This window comes from Xenopus tropicalis, chromosome 2 (genome assembly GCF_000004195.4).
Source record: "Xenopus tropicalis strain Nigerian chromosome 2, UCB_Xtro_10.0, whole genome shotgun sequence".
Taxonomy (NCBI): Eukaryota; Metazoa; Chordata; class Amphibia; order Anura; family Pipidae; genus Xenopus; species Xenopus tropicalis.
The window spans coordinates 27344218-27367990 of record NC_030678.2 but is presented as its reverse complement, the minus strand read 5'-3'; the positions used below and the strand labels follow the sequence as shown (position 1 = coordinate 27367990).

General features: G+C 38.9%; 1 long non-coding RNA gene across 3 annotated transcripts in view; it reads right to left on the bottom strand.

Moving 5' to 3' along the window:
- The window catches only part of LOC116408765, a 220437-nt gene that overhangs the window by 35249 nt on the left and 161415 nt on the right, over positions 1–23773 (bottom strand). For all 3 annotated transcript variants that reach the window (XR_004221212.1, XR_004221214.1, XR_004221213.1), the window contains one exon: positions 11993–12061. This is a non-coding gene — a long non-coding RNA (uncharacterized LOC116408765). The remainder of the gene's footprint in view (positions 1–11992; positions 12062–23773) is intronic.

Here is a 23773-nt window from a genome sequence, read left to right as displayed (position 1 = left end):
CTACCTGCCCCATATATAGCAAGCCAAACAGATAAGCATTATAGGGAGAGTCAGTGGGCACCAGTCATGCCCCGCTGCAGGCAATAAGTACCGAGTTGTCTCACACCAGTGATCCCCAACCAGTGGCTCAGGGGCAACATGTTGCTCCCCAATCCCTTGGATTTTTCTCCCAGTGGCCTCAAAGCAGGTGATTATTTTTTAATTCCTGACTTGGAGGCAAGTTTTAGTTGCATATAAACCAGGTGTACTGCAAACAGAACCTCCTGTAGGCTGCCAGTCCACATAGAGTCTACCAAATAGTCAATAGCAACCCTTATTTGGCACCACCAGGAATCTCTAAACCCAGAATAATATGCCTTTCTCCCTGCATGCAGATCCATTTCCTTTCTCTATTACAAGCAACTGAACTGCAGATATTTTATTGACTTCTTTGTCTAGAATAAAGCTCCACCCCTTTTGCTTTCTGAGCCCTCCTTTTCTCTATGACTATGATGACCTCAAAGAGGTGCCTACTTGGCACGCCTGATTAATTGTAATTGGAGTAGAAGCAGTGTGCATGCCCAGTAGGCATCCCTTTAGGTGTTTCTAGTCAGAGAGGGAAAGGCTCAGAAAGCAAAAGGGGGCGGAGCTTCACACTGAAAAGGAAGTAAAAAAAAAACATAGAGTTTAGTTGTTTGTTATAGAGAAACAAAATAAATCTGCATGCTGGGAGAAAGGTATGTTATTCTGGGGGCTGTTTGGAGTAATTTTAGGAGATAAAGAAATAAAAGGTTTAAGGCAGTGATCCCCAACCCTTGGATGTTGCTCTCTGTGCCCCCAAACCAGGTAGTTATTTTTCCTACCAAATAAAGCCCCCTGTAAGCTGATAGGGGCTGATTTACTAACCCACGAATCCGACCCGAATTGGAAAAGTTCCGACTTGAAAACGAATATTTTGCGACTTTTTCGTATGTTTTGCGATTTTTTCGGATTCTGTACGAATTTTTCGGATCCAATACGAAAGTTGCGTAAAAAGTTGCGCATTTTGCGTAGCGTTAAAACTTACGCGAAAAGTTGCGCATTTTTCGTAGCGTTAAAACTTAACGCTACGAAAAATGCGCAACTTTTCGCGTAAGTTTTAACGCTACGCAAAATGCGCAACTTTTTACGCAACTTTCGTAATGGATAGGAAAACTCGCGTTTTTACGCAAAAATCGTATTGGATCCGAAAAATTCGTAAAGAATCCGAAAAAATCGCAAAACATACGAAAAAATCGCAAAGTACCGATCATTACGAAAAAAACGCAATCGGACTCCATTCGACCCGTTCGTGGGTAAGTAAATCAGCCCCATAGTGTGCATAGAGGCCCCTAATAGCCAATCACAGCCCTTATTTGGCTCCTCCATGAACTTTTATGGTGCTTGTGTTGCTCTCCAAGTCCTTTTCCATTGGACTGCGGCTCACGAGTAAGAAAGGTTGGGGACCCCTGGTTTAAGGTATAAGCCCTTTTAGATGTCACCTTTTCTTTTCTAACCTCCATCTATTCATTCATTCATATTTACCTTAAAGTAAATACATTAGCAATAGAATTCCAGTTGGTTAGACAATGCTTATATTACAAATTGAATAAATATATCTTTGTACAGAAATTCCCATTGCAGAAAAATATTTCAGTTACAAATAAGTAAACTGCTCATCTTTTACACACCCTATTTCCACTCAAATGGCATGCACAGCATTTGCACAGATTTTCACAGATTTTACAATCCCTTAATGTTATTTCACAGTTGATATTCAGGGAATGAACTGTAACCGATAACAGAGGCACATCCGTTCGCCTGTCCCACAAAGTCCCCGGCTTTGCATTGGCATCATGCCCACCTAATGGACCTTTCTTTAATGAGCCTATTGATATTCAGACCTACAGAAAAGACTACAACGATCATTATGTAAAGCCATAAATATTATAGAGGAAATGCTACATCTCTCATTTTAGAAATTCAATCAACCACACCCAATCAAATTCTGTTTTGCCCTTTATTTGTGTTTTGCACTGTCAAGGGAAGTAGTAAATGAGCCTTTGTATGTTGTGCTTATGTACCTGACCGCATCTGGGACCTTAAGGGTGAAGACACATGGGGCAATTAGTTGCCATAGGCTACTATGCAAGTCTCTGCAACTAAACGTGCATGGTTTGCGCTGTTGCTGTGACTTTTTAAAAAGTAGCAGCTACTAAGTGCTCGGTGTGTCTTCGGCTTTAAGCTTATGTCCAATGGAGGATAAATCTCTGCTGCACAACTTAAGCTGGCCATCCACGCACCGATAATATCGTAGGAAACCTCGTTTCGTACGATATTCGGTGCGTGTATGGCATGTCGGCGAGTCGACCGATATCGCAGGAAGCTGCTGATATCGGTCGACTCGCCGATCGGGCCAGTTAAAAGATTTTGATCGGGCGCCATAGAAGGCGCCTGACCAAAATCTGCCTTCAGCGCTGTATCGGCAGAAGGAGGTAGAAATCCTATTGTTTCTACCTCCTTAACTGCCTGTTTCAGCCCTGAAGGTTAGTGGCAGATCTGATGATTTTTCGGGCGACCAAAAAAAAAGATCGCAGATCCCCACATGTGTGGCCACCTTTAGCGATGCGTATACCTTTCCACCAGTGATCCACATTTGTGCTAGTGGGAAGGTATTTCAGAGATATTAGTCGGCCGCGGTAGCAGAGATCTATTGTGGGTGACTAATCTCCCCCTCGGTCATAAGCTTTATATTTTATTATGCATCTTGCATTATAATTCAGACACAATTATATATATATAGTTATATGAGTACAGGAGATGGGGTGCTACAGTCTGGCACAAGTGTTTGCTCTTTGTTTCACTGGCTTATTCAGACAGTTATCTGAAACGTTTAGAACAGTTTGCTGTCATTTAGCAGGGAAGCCATCAAAATGGCTATTTCATGAGCCCTTCAAGTTCTCACACACTCAACAGAAAACAAGAACGCAATTTCAAGTCAACACCTGCAAATAGGCATCTCATACACTATTTAAATATAATAACACTCAGCAATGTGAAATAGGTAATGTATACTGGGAGTATTTATTATCCACCTGACTATTGCAACCATTCCTAATATCTGTAAAGAAAATGAATGCAGAACAAGCATTACATTACAAGTTTTCCAACACTTTCTCAGCAAGATATTCTTTCTTCCTCCTCTAGATATTGCTATTATCTGTCATTTTAACTTGCGTTTTACCCTAACCTTATATAATCTTATTTACAAAGGCTGATCCGTGAATAGCTGGTTTCTAAAGGCAAATGGTGAGTAAGGGATGGCATATTTATTGGGATATGGGACTGTGAGATGAAGCTGAAGAGGACACAGAAGGTTTCACAAAACTTTTCACAACTTCTTTCATATATTCATATACAGATATGGGACCCGTAATCCAGAACGTGGGGTTTTCTGGATAAGGAGTCTTTCTGTAATTTGGGCCTCTATACTTTGTCTACTAAAAAAAAACATATAAACATTCATTAAAACCAATAGGATGGTATTGCCTCCATACAGAGTAATTATATCTTAGTTGGGATCAAGGCACTGCTTTATTATTATTACAGAGAAAAGGAAATCATTTTTAAAAAATTGAATTATTTAATCAAAATGGAGTTTATGGGAGATGGCCTGCCTGTAATTTAGATCCCATACCTGTTTAGTTTGGTGGCAACTTACATTTTCAGACTTTTTGAATAATTTCACATATTTAATCTTTTATTGGATGTATGTTATCATTCCACTTATCCTTTTATTTCACTCTATTGCATTGCAAGCGCTACGTCTATTCATGGCTAAACATGGTTATGATTTTAGGTACTGATTGGATATATTTAAGCAAGCATCATGCCGTGTTCTTTTCAGCTCTGGCTTAGAGTCTAATAATGCACCCAGTTAGAATCCTGCATTGAGTTGGGTACCTATGGGTAGCTGCGGGATACCTACAAAGGGGCAGGTTTCAGGCAGAAAGACCCTGATTCCATGAACATGTAGGTGATCCACAGGTACCCTACCTAAGTTATTTCTTCCACCTGATCTGGTTGATCTGCCTCTGAAGTGATGTCACTTCCAGTTTGCGCTGGTCCCAGGTCAGGTTAAAGGTTCAGGTAGTGCAGGTAGGGTTGGGTGGAGGGGACAGGGTGCTTGACAGCAGGTCATTGGGTCTAAATTAGGTTGTGAGTTAGTGGGTTCAGATTGGGCATGGGTCTACCCAACTGGACTTATGCTGGACTCCTGTGGAAGTTTCTAACCAAGATGCAGTGCTGTTATTATGGTATTTGACAATGTTTTTTAAACAAACTTGTTAATAAATGCCACTAACTTAAGGAAAATCACATTAGCCCACTGTGGTGGACTTTCTATATTAGGGTATTGGTTGAACAAGAAGGGATAATACCCAAGCCTTATATTTAGTCCTTTGGGTAAATGGCTGGGAAATAGATTCCTACACCCTGTGCAGCTAAAGAGGGCGCTTATACAGCACTTGGCAGTAGCATATTCTATATAACTAAACTGTTCTACTGTACAATATGCCAAGAAAAGAAAAAAAAACCCTATAAACTTAGAAAAAATAGAATTAAACTTCAAGTAAACTTTTCATATGTTATAGAATGTATGATTCCTAGCAACTTTTTAATTGGTCTGCATTATTTATTTATAGTTTTTGAATTATTTGTCTTCTTCTTCTGGGGGGGGGGGCACTGACCATAGTAGCCCATAAACTATAGCTCTGTGAGACTACAATTTTACTGTTATTGGTATTTTTATTACTTTTCTTTCTATTCCAGCCCCCTCCTATCTATATAGCAGTTACTAATTCTAACCACTGCCCGGTTGCTAGGGTAATTTGAAGCCTATCAACCAGATAGCTGCCGAAATTCCAAACTGGGACACTGCTTAACAAAATGCTAAATAATTCAAAAACCACAAATAATAAAAAAATGAAGACCAATTGCAAATTGCTTCAGAATATCCCCTTCTACATCATATTAAACATTCATTTGAAGGTGAACTACCTCTTTAAGATCCAGAAGGACAACTGCTACGTTTATGCATAACTGCAATCAAAGTCGACGTCCAAACTCCTCCATTACTAAAGACTGGTATGTCTTTAGCAGAGGGGTCAAACAATACTGGGAAGTTTGTGTAGAAAGTTTGAAAAACAAAAAGTGGAAGACAGCGGTAAAACAGAGACTGAAATATTAAACAGGGGACAGGGAGCCAAAAATGTGAGGGGTTGAACATGCAGCATGAATATCTTATAGGAAAATATTCCAAAGGGGAGTCTTTTATTATGGAGGGTTTGACAGCTATAATCTTAAATCTATATGTCTTAGATAAAGAACCTTTATTTTGCCAGCTCAACAAGATATTGAATTAGCATTTCTAACGTCAAAATTTAGTTTGAAACTCTCGGCTCTGTAAATCACCGCGGCTCTGCGGGCATGCCGAAAATTTACAAATGACAATATATTTCGCAGTGTGAAAATAAAGAATCGGTTAAAAGCAGAACTCAGTAGGCCTCTTGCTCATCTAAAGTCTCCGATGGAACGAGCAGCCGACGTGTGCAGACTTTAAACAAGCTGCATGAAAAGCGCGTTACCAGCCCTTCCAGCAGTGAGGAGCTTAATAAGAACAATGGGCAAAACTTTACAGTTACTTCACTTCAGACCTGAGAGAGGAATGAAGATATTATTATTCCCCGCTCGCTTAACCCCTTTTCTGCCTGCAAGCCTTCCCATAGTCATTTGCTCGTGGCCTCTGCTAGAACTGGAAGAAGAATTACAAGAGTCTTCATTGTTCGCGGAATTGGCAATTTCTGAGACTGCCTTCAATGCGAAAGTTGGCAAGCCCAAGAACTCCAGAACAATACGGGGGCTTGTAAGGGTTATGAAAATAGGCGAAAAACACATTCACATTGTAATTTAGAAGTCCTCACACATCCATCTGTGGGGTACGTTTTATTAATACGTTTCTGATGTGCGCCTGCAAGAAGAGCTTACAAGGGCCGGCGAGAACAATGTTGTCTTTATTATTAATCAGCTGCAATCGCGTAGACTGATTCATGGGAAGATAAAATTATTTATCCAAGGTCAAACGGAATTTAAGAAAACAAATGCCATATTAAGTGTCTTAACTGTATGGCTGCTTCTGGCAATGGAGCAGATTAAACATATTCCCAAGACCTGCATCAAAATACATTGTCTACCAAAGTGTCCGGCAGTCGAAAATCTCGCCAGTTCCTTTAAAGAACAAACGGATGTTTTTCTGAACATAAATTTGCTTTTATGTAGGAATTTTTTTGAGAAGATATGACCCAGTGGGGGGCAAATTGACACCTATTGGGCATGGGATGTGGCAGGACACCGTTTCTTAATTAAATATTAATTGACCCCCACCTTAGGCGCCATGTTTAGTGATACACTCTTAATAGTAGGGTTAATCCTGATTGGGGAATTGCCCCCCCATGAATGATTAGTTTAACCCAGCCCCCCACCCCCCAAAAACACAGCCAATTAATTCACTAGTACAGGTATAGGACCCATTATCCAGAATGCTTGGGTCCAAGGGTATTCTGGATAATAGCGTAGTCTTTCCGTAGTTTGGATCTCCATACCTTAAGTCTACTAAAAAATCAATAAAACATTAATTAAACCCAATAGGGTTGTTTTGCATCCAATAAGGATTATTTATATCTTAATTGGGATCAGTTACAAGTTACTGTTTTATTGCTACAGAGAAAAAGGAAAGCAGTTTTAAAATTCTGAATTATTTGATTAAAATAGAGACAAAGGGAGACAGGCTTTCCGTAATTCTGAGCTTTTTGTATACCGGGTTTCCGGATAAGGAATCCCATACCTGTAATAGAAGGAATGTAATAAAGGCAGATGTCAAAGGTTAATTTGGGTTCTGACCGGTTTTATAGCAGAACTTAATGATAATGGGTAATGTAATAAAAAATGCAAAGTGTGCCACTAGTCTGTTCACGTATAGCAACAAATCAGTATGTAGCATTCACTGGTCACCTGTTAAAAAGCAAACGCCTTATTGGTTGCTATGAGTTAATGCACCTAGGCAAACGTTGTGCCTTTTATTACATATGGTGGGAAGAACTCAAAAGAAAACATATGGGCTTAGCACAGCAGACGTCTGTCTCAGAACTGATTAAAGTGAAGCTGATAGCTAGGAAAACAAGTCTACACTTGTCTAAGGGAACTCAGCATTCTCTATAAATATTGGTTAGTTATTATTTTAGAAGTTTTATAGAGCAAATTGAGTTGTTTATACTGTAGTCACAACTCAGTATAATGACCACACATGGCCCTGTTCATATACAGGTTGCACATCCAGTTGAGTATGATTTGGCCACACATGCAAATAACCAAACTGCACTGGTTCGGTTGTTCAGTCTGTGGGTAGAGTAATAAATCTTATAGGAAGTGGTTGGGAGGTGCCGAAAAAAAAAGGTGCGGTCCCGTCAAAAAAAAGTACTGGTCCCATAAAAAAGTTGTGTGCACCAACATTCTTTGCCGTTTTGTACATTTTTCAGCAGTTTTGCTCATTACTATTAATGACCGACCACATGCATCAACAGGATTTGTTGCACAACAACTAGTTGCGTATACAAGGGTCTCTTTAAAGTCCACAAATTAATGGCCAGCAACTTGCCTTGGCAAAAACTTGCTTGGCCTTGGTATGTAAGTCGGCCTAAAATAATAATTGTACATAATTAAAATCTTATACTCAGTTTGGCAGAAACATCCGGTCAGTCAGTGAGTATGGGCTCATCCATCAACCGCCGTGGACAGAGACCCCAGTAATACACTTGTTTCTCCAAATGGCTGAATAACTGGATATGTGCAATTTGGCCCATTATCCATAGAACTGACTCACATTTCTAATTGTTTAGGGACTGATTTGATGACTATAGCTCAAAAGGGATATATCTAATGGAATATTTTACAATGCAGACAAGTCAAATTTCTTTTTTTTTTTTTTTTTTAAAAATCTGCCAAAGATAAAGTTATAGTAAATCTAAAATTTTTACTATCTGCTATACCACTCAAATTAATAATTGAATGCATGTTATAGTATGTTCTATATGTAGGCACACAGACACACACACACACACGTGTGAAACATACATATACACATGTGAAACATACTCTAGCATGTGTTTAATTGATCATCAGATTGAGAAAGTTCCTAAAGAGAACCTACATTTTGGACACATGCAAAAAATGTCATTTTAACATTTTTCACAAAGGGAGTGCTGGTCCAGTTATATTGTTTTGATATGTGCAACAAGCATGAAGTATATATAAATCTTATCGCTACAGTTCATTCTGTGTATATACATGGAGAGAGAAAAATAAATATGGTGAACAGTAAAATAATGAAGGATTAAAGTAAACGGTGAATGGGGAGACAAAGTAAAACCAGGCAAACACCCTCTGTGTCTATGTGAAATGCCTCTTAAGGGTAAAGACACACAGAGCTACTAAGCTCCAAAAAATACCCTGCATAGACAATACTGAGAATTGCCTCTGCTAAAACACATGTAGCGACAATTATCAACAAAAGATCAGCATTGTCTATTTTAGTAGCTACGACCAGTAGCTGCTACTAGTAGCCCTGTGTGTCTTCAAGATCTAATAAAGAAGTAATTATTACTTCTAGAATTATACATTTTCAATACACTAATCAAGGCTTGTGGGGCAGGGAAAGGTATTTCATTTGACTGATTGCCATAGATGTAAAGCAATTATGGAGTACAAAGGAATGGATCACTTGGGGGCACCTAGAGTATTTTATAAAGATACAATATAAAAACTCCTAAACTTTTATTAACAAAACAAAATTAAAAGTTTTCTGTCAAGTGATGTCTTTTCACAAAGAAAATCCATCATGAAAGAAAAGGATCATTATATGTGGAAATTTGCTTGCCTATGACATTTTTTAGATTCTTTAAATGACTGACAAATGACATATTGGATTCATTGTGTTCCAATGTACGTGCCGCAGACATGTTTACAGAGGCACAAGCCAGCGCTGGGTGGGTCACTAGCAGGGAGAAAGGGCTTTGGAGCTCAGTTCTGATTTTATTGCAAGACCTGTAGCGCCAGTCTGGTAAAGGTATTTGTACTAATTTAGTTTATATAACCTATAATAACCTAACCCAGGGGTCCCCAACCTTTCTTACTCATGAGCAACAGTCAAATGTAAAAAGACTTGGAGAGCAACACAAACATAAAAGTTCATGGAGGAGCCAAATAAGGGCTGTGATTGGCTATTAGGAGCCTCTATGCACACTATCAGCTTACAGGGGGCTTTATTTGGTAGGAAATCTTGTTTTTATTCAAAACTTGCCCCCAAGTCAGGAATTCAAAAATAACTCCCTGGTTTGGGGGCACTGAGAGCAACATCCAAGGGGTTGGGGAGCAACATGTTGCCCTCACTGGTTGGGGATGACTGACCTAACCTATATATATTTCAGTTAACTTCAATATGAATAGAAATATACACACATATCGATAATAATTTGGAATTTTTTTTTGGTGACTAGACTAGAAATTCTAATAGTAAGTCTGTGCTTCATTTGCATTATAATACGCTAATTTTCTTGTTTAGCCAAACTGGAGACGTGGCTAGCATCCCTACTGGTCACTCTCCTGCAACCTGCTGATCTGACTACTCACACCCCATCAGGTCACTCTGCTGAAGCAACTGCTCTTACTACTCACACCCCATAAAGTCATTCTACTGAAACCTGCTGATCTTACTAGTCACACCCCACCAAGTCACTCTACTGAAGCAACTGCTCTTACTACTCACACCCTGCCAGGTCACTCTACTGAAGCAACTGCTCTTACTACTCATGCCCCACCAAGTCACTCTACTGAAGCAACTGCTCTTACTACTCACACCCGCCAGGTCACTCTACTGAAGCAACTGCTCTTACTACTCACACCCCATAAAGTCATTCTACTGAAACCTGCTGATCTTACTAGTCACACCCCACCAAGTCACTCTACTGAAGCAACTGCTCTTACTACTCACACCCTGCCAGGTCACTCTACTGAAGCAACTGCTCTTACTACTCATGCCCCACCAAGTCACTCTACTGAAGCAACTGCTCTTACTACTCACACCCGCCAGGTCACTCTACTGAAGCAACTGCTCTTACTACTCACACCCGCCAGGTCACTCTTATGAACCCTTGATCTTCTCAGCCCCCTGGTAACTCTACCAAAACTAGCTGATCTTTCTACTCACACCCCAGCTGGTTGCTCTGCTCACACTTCAGTCTAATTTCTCACACACTAGGTAGTCTCATTGTTTAAATATAAGTTGGTTACTTTGCTGACACCCAAGCTTGACTCACATACTAGCTGGTCATATGGCTTGAGACCAGGGCACTTAACTCACACTCCAACTGGTGACTCTACACACCTTCACTCTACACAGTCCCATACTGTATGGTATCCGTTCGATCAGTATCCAGGCAGATAGACATTGTGTAATATTGACCTTTGTAATGTTCCATTCATTTGGGGACTAGCAGATAAAATTTACAAACCTGACTGAGCGACAAACTAACTGATATCCATGGCAGATAGATATGTTTTGAAGTTGTCCAGCCAGCTTACACATACTGAAAACCATACTTTTTTTTTTACAATTTATTGGTACTTCAGTGTGTAGCCTCTCTCTTCCAATACTGCAAACACAAGTATGGTTCTTGCCCACTCCTCAGCTGGTCACTATCTTCTCATTTTACTTGGTGACTTAGTTCACACCCCAGCTACTTACACTTTTTTGTACTGCTTATACTACTGTACCTGGTCACTTAGCTCTTATCTCAGATGATCACTTGACTTACAATCCTTCTGGACATTTTTTTCTCATCCTATCTGGGCACTTGACTGTTTGCTCAGCACATATCCTAGTTTCGCTATCACTACTAGGACTCATTTATAAACACTGGTCACATTTGCACATGGACAGTAACCCATAGCAACTAATAATTCTTTCTTTTGAGCCAGCTGGAGGCTGAACAACTAAAACAAACATTTGATTGATTACCATGGGTTACTGCCCAGGGGCAAATTTGCCCAGTTTTTATAAATGAGCCCCACAAGCCCTGTTCTTATGCTGATGTTGGTCAGTTTGTCCACTTTTGTGTTTTCTCACACCCCAGATGGTTACGTGGCTCTTACACTTCTTTCATGCTACCTCTTTACACAACTCATTCCACACTTGCTCATTTGGCTGACATCCCAGCTGATTCACACCAGCCCTAGTCACTCCTACATCCCAGCAGCTCACTTGATTAACAACTATTTGATCAATCCACAGGTCAGTCTGCACCAGGCCTAAATCTTTTCCCACCAAGCTGGTCACTCAGCTCAAACCTTGTATTTTTGGGCAGATGTGTATTCATAGGAGCTGAGAGGAAGGTTAAGAGCAGCCAGGCAAAGCAATATACAATTTTGTTTCCTTCTATACACTTTTCATATATTTTTTAAAATCTACTATTACAGTTATTTTCAAAATACCCAGGATTATTTCCATACACTAACCTTAATTAGCATGATATATTATTGTTTCCATTAAAACAGGAAATCTGAATTTTAAAAACATAAAGGATGTGATCACCGTTTCCCAGGGGCTATGTGAAAATTGCTATTGCAATGTGGAAATTACAAATTATCACATAAAAATTACTGAAGCTTATGTACTTCACACAAACTGTCGACATATGTATGCATTTGTTAAATAAACTTATCTTCCCCCTGCCACATTAAACTACCTTATAATGAATATTTAAACCCTTTCAGCTTCACTGCATTTGCCCCCACTTATCTACAAAGGAATTGTGTAAATGAATATACAATATGAATTAATTGTGAATTTTGTGCACACCAAATGTCATCAATGACTTGCACTGACCTCAATTAATTCTCCAGCAGGTTCTCTCCAGCCTCTGGTCCTTTATAGTAATGCAGAAATGAGGCTTTGCTACAAATGCAAAAAGACACACAGATCAAAAATTTGTCATGAAAAAGGAACTATCCTATGATATCGCCTGCAAAACAATTCATGTTTCTAGTTCTTTAGTTGTAATATCATTTACGAGCAGATTTAATATTGATGAATGAAATTGCATTTGATCATCAAGTTTAATAATGTGCTCAGAATCAATAAGGACTTGTCCTACTGCAACTAAACACCAGGAGACACAGGCTTTAGGCATAATGTTATATAAGTCACAAATGAGGGAATGAAATAAGTCATAGAGTAAAAAACATACATCAAGAATGAAATTTTTTATTCATGGTGTAACTTTCATTAGATAGTGATAACATTGCAAAAGTGAATTCCCCACCCCGGGGCCCACGCATGCTTTTCACTCTACTGCCCATGCATGAAGAACGCTCGCTCGCATACACCCTGGCTTTTGACATTTCCTCCGAACAGGTGCCTAAAATTTTGATACCCCCCAGTGATTGTAACTTTCCTTATCCTTTAAAAATACTTTCATCTGCTTGGTGCTTACAACCTCTGTAGTATCTCCAGTATCTGTCTGGCCTTATATATTATTTTCTGTTATTTATATAGCACCAGTACATTTATGTAACTCTTTACAATAAAGCTCCTCTGGCGCAGGTCCCTGATGAGATCTAGTCAGATTGGATTAGGTATTTGGCATAATAAATTACAAAGTTGTTATAGATCATAACTATTCATTCCATTATGGTCACTGATAAATCGGACTCCCCATGCAAAGTATTAAGGTTGCACTGAGAAAACCTGTAAAAAAAAAGTGGTTCAAAGTTGAAATTTATTTTGAAGAGTATACAAAAATAAAACAAAAAATTGATGTAAAGTCAGGGCCAATAAGTGTAACTGCTCCTGGATACAGTACACTGTATCAAAGAAGCAAAAACATAACATAAGATACCAGTCACTTGCTTCGTTTGGGCAGTTTTCCTGGCTGCAAAACCTTCACCTGCTTTGAATTGGTATCATATTTTGTGAATAACTTTACGTAAAAGGCAATAAAATATTTTACTGTTTCTGAGAACAATAATAATGTTTTTTCTTGTATTCTCTTTGCCTGGTGATTACTCCCCCACCCGAAAAAAAAATACTGTGCATCGATTTCCCCATTGGTCAGAGATTGGTCAGTCAGCTGGGGTTTTGACGGACAACTCAATTCAGATCAGAACAAGGCTTTGTTTTTATTAATTATTTTAAATATTCTGTTGTCCGGTTAGGATACACTGAAACCTTTTACGTGCACCATAATCTGCCCGGATTCAAGGTTATAGTAATAACAAAAACAAAGCATTTATTTTCCTAAAAATACATTAGCTTGTCATATATCAACATGTTTTGGTCTCTTATGATAACCCTTTTGGACTCCTTGCTCCCTTGAGTGACAGTGACAGCTACTAGTTCATGACGCCTATTTATAATGTCAATCATCTCTTCTCCTTCTGTAGTAAAATATATGTAAACAATTTTGTTTTATACTTCTAAGACATGTGTTACAGTTGTTCTGGTTACACATGAATGCAATGTAAAACCTTGTGCAACAATAGTGTCTCAAGATACTTGTGGCCTAGATGCTGTTCCAGAGATGATGACTGGTGTGAGTATATGATGATGAGTTTGTAGCAATGAGTGTATGAGGCCTTCATGACAAAGACCACAAATCAGCTTACTGTATGCCTAAACAGGCCATCAGCTATCATATGGCATTTTGGAACTTTCTTTCTGAACTGCATCCATAGGTGGACATAGATACAATAATGATTGAGTAGTAAGGCTGATATGGGCAAAACTACCCAACATCAACATCAATATTTTTTGTTGCAAAGGAAACAAACATGGGAGAAACACATCCTAATCGGTTGTAATTGCCAAGTAAAAAAAAAAAATAGTAGAACATGGGTGCAATACAAGTGCCCATTTGTAATTGTTGTTCAAGTTGCAACCTTCTCATTAGGGGAATCATGCAGATGGGACAAGGGCATCCATTGAAACACCCTTCAATTATAGTACCTCCTTATACATGTGTCGGGCACAGCCCTATAGTGCTGATCAGTGGGCTGCACAGAACCCTAAAATGTCAGAAAATAGGTAAGGGGGCTTGAGGGGCTTTCATATATATAGCTTGTTTTGCAAATATACTGCAGCAATATCTCTGGCAAGCCAGACTATGTTTAAACCTGCCAATACCATTTGGGTATTTTGTAAAACGGAAATCAAAGGTCTGATGACCTATAATGGTAAGATCACATGGGGCGTCGAAGGTTTTTTAACCGTAGGAGCATACGCTTATCCACAGGCTGACAATATACCCCATGTGACCTTGCCCTAAGGCCAGTTAGAGGAAAAGACACAGGCTCAGGGTTATCACAAGATCAAGTGACTAGGGAAGGGGGACGTGAGACAGATTTAAATCAAAGATCAATTTATTTGCCATTTTCTCAAGAAATAAGCTGTTTTTTTCCATGTCATGTGAAAAAAATAATCAGACCTTTATTTTGGTGGTAAAAATGTAGCAAAGTGGTTTGCAAATATATTTTGTTTTTAGAAGAAATTGAAAATGGACATTGCATTCCCCTTTAAAGGCAATTGTTTTATCTGCTTGTGTTTAAAAGTAATTGTTGTGTCTGTGTTTTGAAAAGCAGGACAGCGTTGTACACAACGTCAGCACTATACAGGCCTCTGCTGACAATATTTGAGATAATAAAATGTTATTTATTTTGCAATTTGGCCTTTCACTTAAATGTCAAAGTGAGAAGGGAGTCTGCAGTTTTTGAAACTAATGATATCACAATTCCCAGTCTGGCAGTTTCGCTGCAAAAGAGCGAGGATATAGGAAAATGGCTGTGAGCTTCATATTCCGAACGGCAAACAGAAAGGACAAAGAGCGCAAAAGTATTATGTTATAAAGCATTAGAGCCATAAATAGCCTATTAAATATCCTTATAAATTAGTGATGTCATCAGTTAAAATCTTTGTTATATGACTCATTGAGACATGTTTATTATAAGAAATAATGCGCCTAGGAACAATATTAAAAGTTGCCTTTGCCTAAGCCCTTGTGCTTTTATATGGTTGTGCCAAGCTTAGTATGTCATTTATTTACTTACATTATACAATAGAACATTATTAAGCCAGGAGGCATTAGTTCTAATTAGCTTTTCTCATGTCAGTAGGGTATAGAATGTAAGCTTTTACAAGTAGCAGTACTGAGGCACAGTGACCAGCATTGCTGCCTTGTAGTGCTTGGTTCTAGGTTTAAATCCAAAGAGGGCAATATCTTAGTTTTTGTATTTTCTTTTCATGGGTTTCTTCCAGGCAGGTTAATTGGCTCTTGATGAAATCAACCATAGTTTTGTAATAGGGACCTTGGACTGTAAGCTCCACTGGGGCAGGGAATGGTATATAGTGAAGAATGTTCCCCCTATTGTAAAATATAAGGAAATTACAAATCCCCTCGGAGTTACATGACCATATAAAGCAGTGATCCCCAACCAGTAGCTCGGGGGGCAACATGTTGCTCACCAACACCTTGGATGTTGCTCTCAGTGCCGCCCTCAGTAGTTATTTTTGAATTCCTGACTTGGGGCCAAGTTTTGGTTGAATAAAAACAAGATTTCCTACCAAATAAAGCCCCCTGTAAGCTGATAGTGTGCATAGAGGCTGCCTAATAGCCAATCTTAGCCCTTATTTGGCTCCTCCATGAACATTTATGGTGCTTGTGTTGCTCCCCAAGTCTTTTTACATTTTACTGTGGCTCCCGAGTAAGAAAGGTTGGGGACCCCTGATAAAAAAAGGAACGAGGCCGAAGGCCAGTGAATGACAAATGACATCACTAAGCACCAATTATAACTGATAACATCACTAAGCACTGTTTATAAGTATATATATTACATGATATTCATGGCTCTGGTGTCTTATACTGATATAATCTCTGTAAAGTGATGCAGACTATGTGAGCACTTTGTTAATAAAGAATAATAAAACTGATTGGGTACAATCTTTTCAGTTAAAGATGAGGAAAGCACTTGTATAGGAGAAGCCTTAAGGAATCCTCTATTGGATATATGAGTATCTACCATGTGTATGTGGGAAGAAACTATTATGGGGGCTAGTTCAGTGCAATGTTAGCCAAACACAATGTGACAAATTTAAAGGGATAGTTAATTTAAGTTAATTTTCAGTAGTATGTTACAGAATGGCCTTTTCTTAGCAATGTTTATATTGGTCTTCCTTTTTGGTAGTTTGTAAAGCATCATACTTCTACATTGGACCCAGCAGTCAAAAAACGATTGCTCTGTGAGGCTACAATTTTACTGTCACATTCTAATATGTATCTTTCTATTCAGGCGTCTCCTTTTCATCCTCCAGTCTCTCATTTAAACCACTGCTGGGTTCCTGGAGTAAGCGGCACCCTAGCAACCATATAGCTGCTGAAATCTCAAACTGAAAAGCTGCTAGAAATTAAAAAAACAAAAAACCAGAAATAAAGAAAAGGAAGGCCAATTGCAAACTGTCTCAGAATTTCACTCTTTACTGTCTAAAAGTTAATTAAAAAGTGAACTACTCCTTTAAAGCATCTTTATAAATTCTACAAAACTGAGCCACTGGTGAAACTAGCTATACAGCAGACCCCACAGCTACGCGGGGCAGCACAACAGGGGGGTCTGGACAGTGGGGCCTGCTGTATTGCAGTCCCTCCTCCCTCGCCCCTCTCCTTACTTTTTTTTAAAAAATACCCGCACAGCGCGTTGCAGCCCAGGAGGTGCGACACAACAGGTCGGGAGGGGGGGCCGGAGAGGGCGGAGTGTTTGCGCCGTGCCCTCTTACAAGATTTGCAGGGGGGCCCGGAGCGACCAAGTTACGCCACTAAACTGAGCAATTTCCAATTGCTGTAGCATTCTGCTGCCTTCAAAGATCATAAACCTTGGGCTTAATTAGGCTCACCAATTTGTCAGCACCTTATAAATAAAATAAAGATTTGCCACGTTCAATAAAACATATAATCAAACAACATATGCACAACACCTATCCAATACTCAAAAACTGCATTTCCCTGAATGTGCCAGGTTAATGATGATAATGAGGAGACTGATTATGGGTGAATGAATAACTAAGCAACGCGGGTGGAATGAACCCAGAGCTGCTTTGGGTAAGATGAAGTGCCGCATTTACTTCTTGAGAAGATGTCAGCCATGTCTGTACAATTCTTGAAATCAGTACAGTGTGGAACTTTTTCTTATTCTGAGACAAAATTGCCCATTAGACTTATTGTTTCAGGTTATATCTCTAAAGCACTTCCAGACCAATGACATCATGGGTGGGTCAGTCAACATGTTAAATGTCTTGCTTCTTTTTGTAATAAAATATGTATCACACAACGGCTGCCAACACTGACTTATATACTACCTTCAATTCTTGTAACTTGTACAGAATATAAATGATTTCAGTTATAAAGAATAATATGTGCCGTGTGGGGCAACACTCTAGCCCTGTCAAGGGCAACTAGAAACACAAACTAATGTTTTGTGTGAGGCTTTATTTAAGTCCATAAGGCGGACCTATACTGGGAAAATAATTATCCCCATTTCCACTGACAATTCCCATTGACTTCTATTGAACCTTGCCGGCTTTTACTTGCCAAGTTCTTTCTAGTGTCTTTTCTTTAATCAATACTGACTAGTCAAGGTTCCAAAGAATATTCTTGAATATTTTTTTGAATTGTAAAAAAAAAGCAAACTCATATTTTAAAAAAATTGCCCCTTTTGTGAGAATGCACCAGTCTGCATAGTGACATAAAAAATAAATAAATAACCCCTTAAATGCCCCACGGACACTAATGGTCATTGCCAGTTCGTTGGTCCCATTCCTTCTGGTCCATAGTAGGTTGGTCTCTTGCTGCTTTGACCCTTTCATGCCTAATCTTGCCTGAACTTTTGCATGGCCCTGCCCTTGCCTTTTCTTTGGACTTTGTGCTACAATTAACTCTTCCTGGGCCTGCATTCTGTATTTAAAACTCTACGACTAGTGGCCACACTGGTTGTGACACCTAGCAAGTATATAAAAGTTATACTCTGAGAGGATCTTATTCCATCTTCTGATAAATCCATCAGTGTTTATGTATCTTAAAGAAACACTCTTAAGTTCCATTGATATAAAGTTATGCATACATGGGTGGGGGGCATGTCCTAGTGGCAGGGCCATAATCTCACATCATCAGGATCTTGGCAATGCAGAAATTGTAAATGGTCATAGCCATAGCCATAATCAAACTGCATTTGCCCATAAACTACACAGATATCCCATAAAACAAAGTCAGTACAGGTATTCCCCTATATTAAACTCAGTACCTTATAGGGCCCTTTAATAGCAGTTTTTCCTGCTTGCCACCTCTGGCAATGTGTAACCCACTTATACAGTAGGTGCCTAATACGATTCTAAGCTATAATCATTTAGCTTAGCCGTGCACTCAGTAGCATGCATCTAAGGTCACTCGTCTGCTGCGGGGTATGCAGCATTTATATAAGGGACAAAATGGCGAGCCAGCAGCAGGTTACATGGCACTCGACTGAGATAAGTATTTTCCCACCTCTCAAGACTAAGGTACAGGGACACTTGAAGAAATATTTATAGTTATGATAATAAATATATTAAACATATACTTTACAGATGTGTTGCTTTTGAAGTCAGAATGTTATCATGCACTTATACAAACCAGGAAATTCTACAGTCATTTTGGACCAATAGACTAGTTTACTTTATTCTTCAAACTGTAAATTTAAACATAAACACAGGATTGCAATGTTAATTTTAATCTCCGCACTGTATAAATAAGCCAGTTCCTGCAGGCTCTCATTACTTTCAAGTGCACAGTTTCAGCCAAGTGTTCTCAATGTTGTGCTGTTCAACAAGGGACTCTTGAAGGAAAGTGTTAATTTTATTTCCACAAGGAAATTGCACTGAATGTGATTGCATCTTGATTAGAGCTAGAGAAGCAGCCATCCCTAAGGGCTCTTAAACATAAGCATGTTTTAACATGTTCGTGGTGGAGGTTTCTATGTCTGACCACACAGCAAGGCAGGAGTTAACTGATTTAAGTCTGGTCTGTGGGTCTGTACCCAAGGGAGCTGCTTTGGCTACTAAACGGAGATAAAACTGCACAAATGTTATCTGTGCTTATGTCTTATTTGGGGGTGCCACGCCATATTTTACACCTAGATTGGAATCCATTACAAATACACTAATACCGGCGCGTATGAACATTAAGGCAGTCATTCTTAGCTATTGGCCTACCCTTTAGCTTATGTGAGATTCAAAAGTTTTTATTGAACACATGTTTCACCTCTGTAGCCCTTTATAAAGAAAGCTCTGAAAGATTTTCTTTTTCTCTGTAATAATAAAACAGTGCCTTGTACTTGTACGTGATCCCAACTAAACTGCGTAAATCCATATTGGGACAAAACAATCCTATTGGGTTTATTTAAAGGTATGGAGATCCAAATTACAGAAAAAAAAACCCCAGAACCCAAACATTCAGGATAACAGATCCCATACCTGTTCTCCCCACTGGTTAAAGTCAATTATTTCCTATGCTGGGCCAGTGCTCCTCTTCCATAAAAAAAATTCCCAAACCCCGGGTAATTGTTGCTGTGAGATTTGTGCTGCCATGTTCCAGTTCCACTGTGCCAGGTACCACCCGCACCCCCCAGGTTACGCCTATGCTGATTTCTGTATCGCACATGTGCCCAGCTTCAATAGGTACAGGGAATGCCTGGGACAATAAAACAAAATGTCAACACGGTGCTCATAGGAAACGTATCCAAGGCCACTGCATTTTTTTGAAGAAGAAGAGAGACGAACTGCTATGCAGTTTACCCCCATATTGATTATAACTTTTGTTCTTCTTTACTGCACTGGATGGGGGTTAGGATACCCCATTTTTTCAACATGAGTGCAATGAATAGGGTGCTCTTTTGTTATCTTTCCATTTTCTTGTATTAAACAGGGCAACATCTGAAACTAAAGTTGTCACATAAAGTAACCTATTCATACAAGCACAATCAAAATAAATTACAAATCCATTGGAGAAGCCTTCTGTATAATGAGTTGATCCTTATCTGAAAGGCTAATACATATTTTAAAGGACAATGAAAAGTTAATATAAATTAAAAGTAAGTCTAAAGGCATTCTTTTTAAGTACTTACTGCATATCTAAATTCCCAGATCCCTGCTTGCTTCTCTGAGATATGGTGCTGGCAGCCTACAGCAGTGTGAAGCCTACAGTGAGATCACTGAAATCTCTCTCCCCTTCCTGTAGGTGCCAGCGGCAGCCTTCCTATTCTCTGAGCATGTGTGTAACTTGATCCTGTCTCCTGTTCTGAGCTACACATGCCCACCAACCAATCAGAAGCAGATCTGGCAGAGGGGAGGGGGGGGAGGGAATGAAACACATGTGCAGTATGAAGCAAGGAGGGAAAGGAAGGGAGAATACCTATTTAGAGATGGCTGCCTGTTCTAGAAAATGTGAAGTAAGTGTGACTGAGTAAATATGTGATTAGGTGAGCCAAAAGTGTGGCGTTTTTACTAAACAATAGGAGGATTATTGGGCAGTATGCTTTTTACATTTTGACTTGCATTCTCCTTTAAGTAGGGGAAAGGTGTGATTTGACAGTAAAGTTACATTCTACTTCCTGTCCACTAAAAAGCCTCTGTATAATGACACCACAAAAAGCTGCGTCTGGGGGAGGGAGGGGTGGGGTTTGTTTATACAGAGGCTTTCTCAGTTTACTGGTAATTTGTATTGATTGCGCTTACATGACTATGAAGTAGAATGTGACATTATTTATAAAACAAACTGGTGTTTGCTGTGGAAGAACATATAATATTTGATTTTGTGGATAGATGTGTTTGGTTGTGGGAGGGGCCATGGTTTCTGTATGTGGGAGTGCTATTTCTTTTTTATCTTACCCTTTCCTTAACAAGAAGTAATGTGCTTAAACTGAAACTGTACTTGGCCGATGGCACATCTTTCCTGAACAGCATTCAACAATATTTTAGGATATATTTCCTTGGCACTAAATAGATCTCTCCATTCTTTCACCTTTTGAGTATTTTGTACTTTAAGGCTCACATAGTTCTAAAGTTTCAGTCCTGCTTCCAACATTTGATCTATTGCAGCTGATATGTAATAATGAGCCCGTGGCCTGCCAGACAGCGGAGTACATGAAGCCAGGGCCAATGATTTGAAAGTGAAAAAAAAGGAATTTAGATTGATTTTTGTAAACTTCATGTTTGGTTTTTGTGGATTTATAGCAGATTGCAGTAAAAAGGGAATTTGTTGGCAAATTTAGCTGCACTTTATCATTCCTGTTCTGCCCAGTACAGTCCCATTGCTGTCTCTGTGCCAGCTGTAAGTGATATTGCCTGCTAGTCTGATACCTCCTGTGTGCAATTGTGCTGCCATTATTGGTGCAGGGCACAGTGGGAACCCTAGCGCTACTGCCTGCTCCAGAGCTGGGGCAACTCCTGCATCAACGGCTGCAACGGGGCTTGACTCCCAACAAGAGGCAGGAGGAAGGCAGCGTTGGGGAGCCCAACTATACAATGTGCATTTGGAGGTAATGAAATTAAAAGGAGAAGGAAAGGCTAATAAAGAGTTAATCTCAAGCTGCAGTCATACCTTCAGTTGTCTCAATAGTGCCCTTAAGTCTCCCCATATTTCTCCCGTTCAGATGATCAGAAGCCTCATAGGAAAAAAAACGCTGAGCTCTGTAAAGAAATTTCCCACAATGCCTTGCTCCTGCACCAAGACCGGTGTACATGCTCAGTTTGTAAGACTATGAGAAAGCTTCCCGCAGATTGGCGCAGATCCACATTCCTAAGGGGGGTAGTGAGTTCTTAGCATTTTTGAGGGAGCAGGAGAGGGTAGAGAGGAGAGAGGAGAGAGCTGCTTGACTGTTGTATATACGTAGCCATATCTTGTACTGGGGCTGCCCATTTAGAGACTTGGGCTGTAGGCCTTCTTTTTCAAGCCTTTTATAGACAATAATGGATGACATCACTATTGTTTGAACACAATCTGGAAGGCAAACAAATGAGTATAAGGAAAAAATTAGGGGTTTATTGTGAGTACCCTTTATTGTAAAATATAAGGCTATTACAAGCCACTGAGGAGTTTAACGCACATATAAAAGCACAAGGCTGAAGGTCAAGTCATAAAACATCGACGTGACTTCTAATTTCCTCATTAATTACAATAGAGGGTTCATTATTTATTATAATACTCATTTCAGTGGGTCATGTGACAGAAATTACAGCATTCCTAAGAACTGATGACATCATGAGGTACCATTTATAAGGATATAATTTATAGGATATTCCTGGCTCATGTGTATTTAGATAGATAGATTGATAGACAGATAGATAGCTAGATATAGATAGATATATAGATAGATAAATAGATAGATAGATAGATAGATAGATAGATAGATAGATGATAGATAGATTGATAGATAGATATATAGATAGATGATAGATAGATAGATAGATAGATAGATAGATGATAGATAGATGATAGATAAATAGATAGATAGATAGATAGATAGATGATAGATAGATAGATGATAGATAAATAGATAGATAGATAGATAGATAGATAGATGATAGATAGATTGATAGATAGATATATAGATAGATGATAGATAGATAGATAGATAGATAATAGATAGATAAATAGATAGATAGATAGATAGATAGATAGATGATAGATAGATAGATAGATAGATAGATAGATAGCCTGATAGATGATAGATAGATAGAAAAATATGTCCTTGCATATTTATTTTAGATTCCCCAATGATGTCTATTTTATATTGAGTTTATATTTCATTCGCCTCACTGGGACCTTCCTTCCTCTGACATTTAGGAAACACTTTTAGATTATTTAAAACCCCTACTAAGAGCAGAACCATTATTCTTTATAACTACTTTTATATCCTTATGCACCTGGGCAATCACTTTATTTTTTATTTTTTTTTACAAGCGCTCCTTTATATATGTACTGTATATACACATACCATTTGTTATTAATACAGGATGGAAATAACTGACATGTCAATTCATTTAGATAATCCTCACTTGGTTTTGTTCCTGGCCCTTTAAAACAGAAGATGATTGGACTCGACATTAGTCTTGTGAGGCTTTTATTCTTTTATAAAAAAAATTCTCTAGAATGTCAGTTATAAAGAGCAATAGAAGCTGTGTTTGAGATACTCGCAGGACACATGAGAACAGAGAGACACTAAGGAGCCAAACTTGATTAATAGACTTTGGGAAAATGAGAATCAATCACTCACAGATAGACATGAAGTTCATCTTGAAAAAAAATCAAGATTTTATTTTGATGACAGTAAAAACCTTCATGTTCCTGACTTTATTTTGGCGCAGACTCCTGACTTGCAATGAGAAACCTGAAAACTAACATACAACAAAAGTAGATTCTTGGCATGTGGCCTCATTTATATAACATTACAGAAATATCCATACTGGTAACAATGGGGCTGCACATATGGTCACAGTTACTTTTTCCTTCAGTTTCCATCTATCATATAAGGTGCCACTGAATGATACCACGGATCGGTCATTCCTATTATAATAAAGCCTGTTTATAAAGAACTG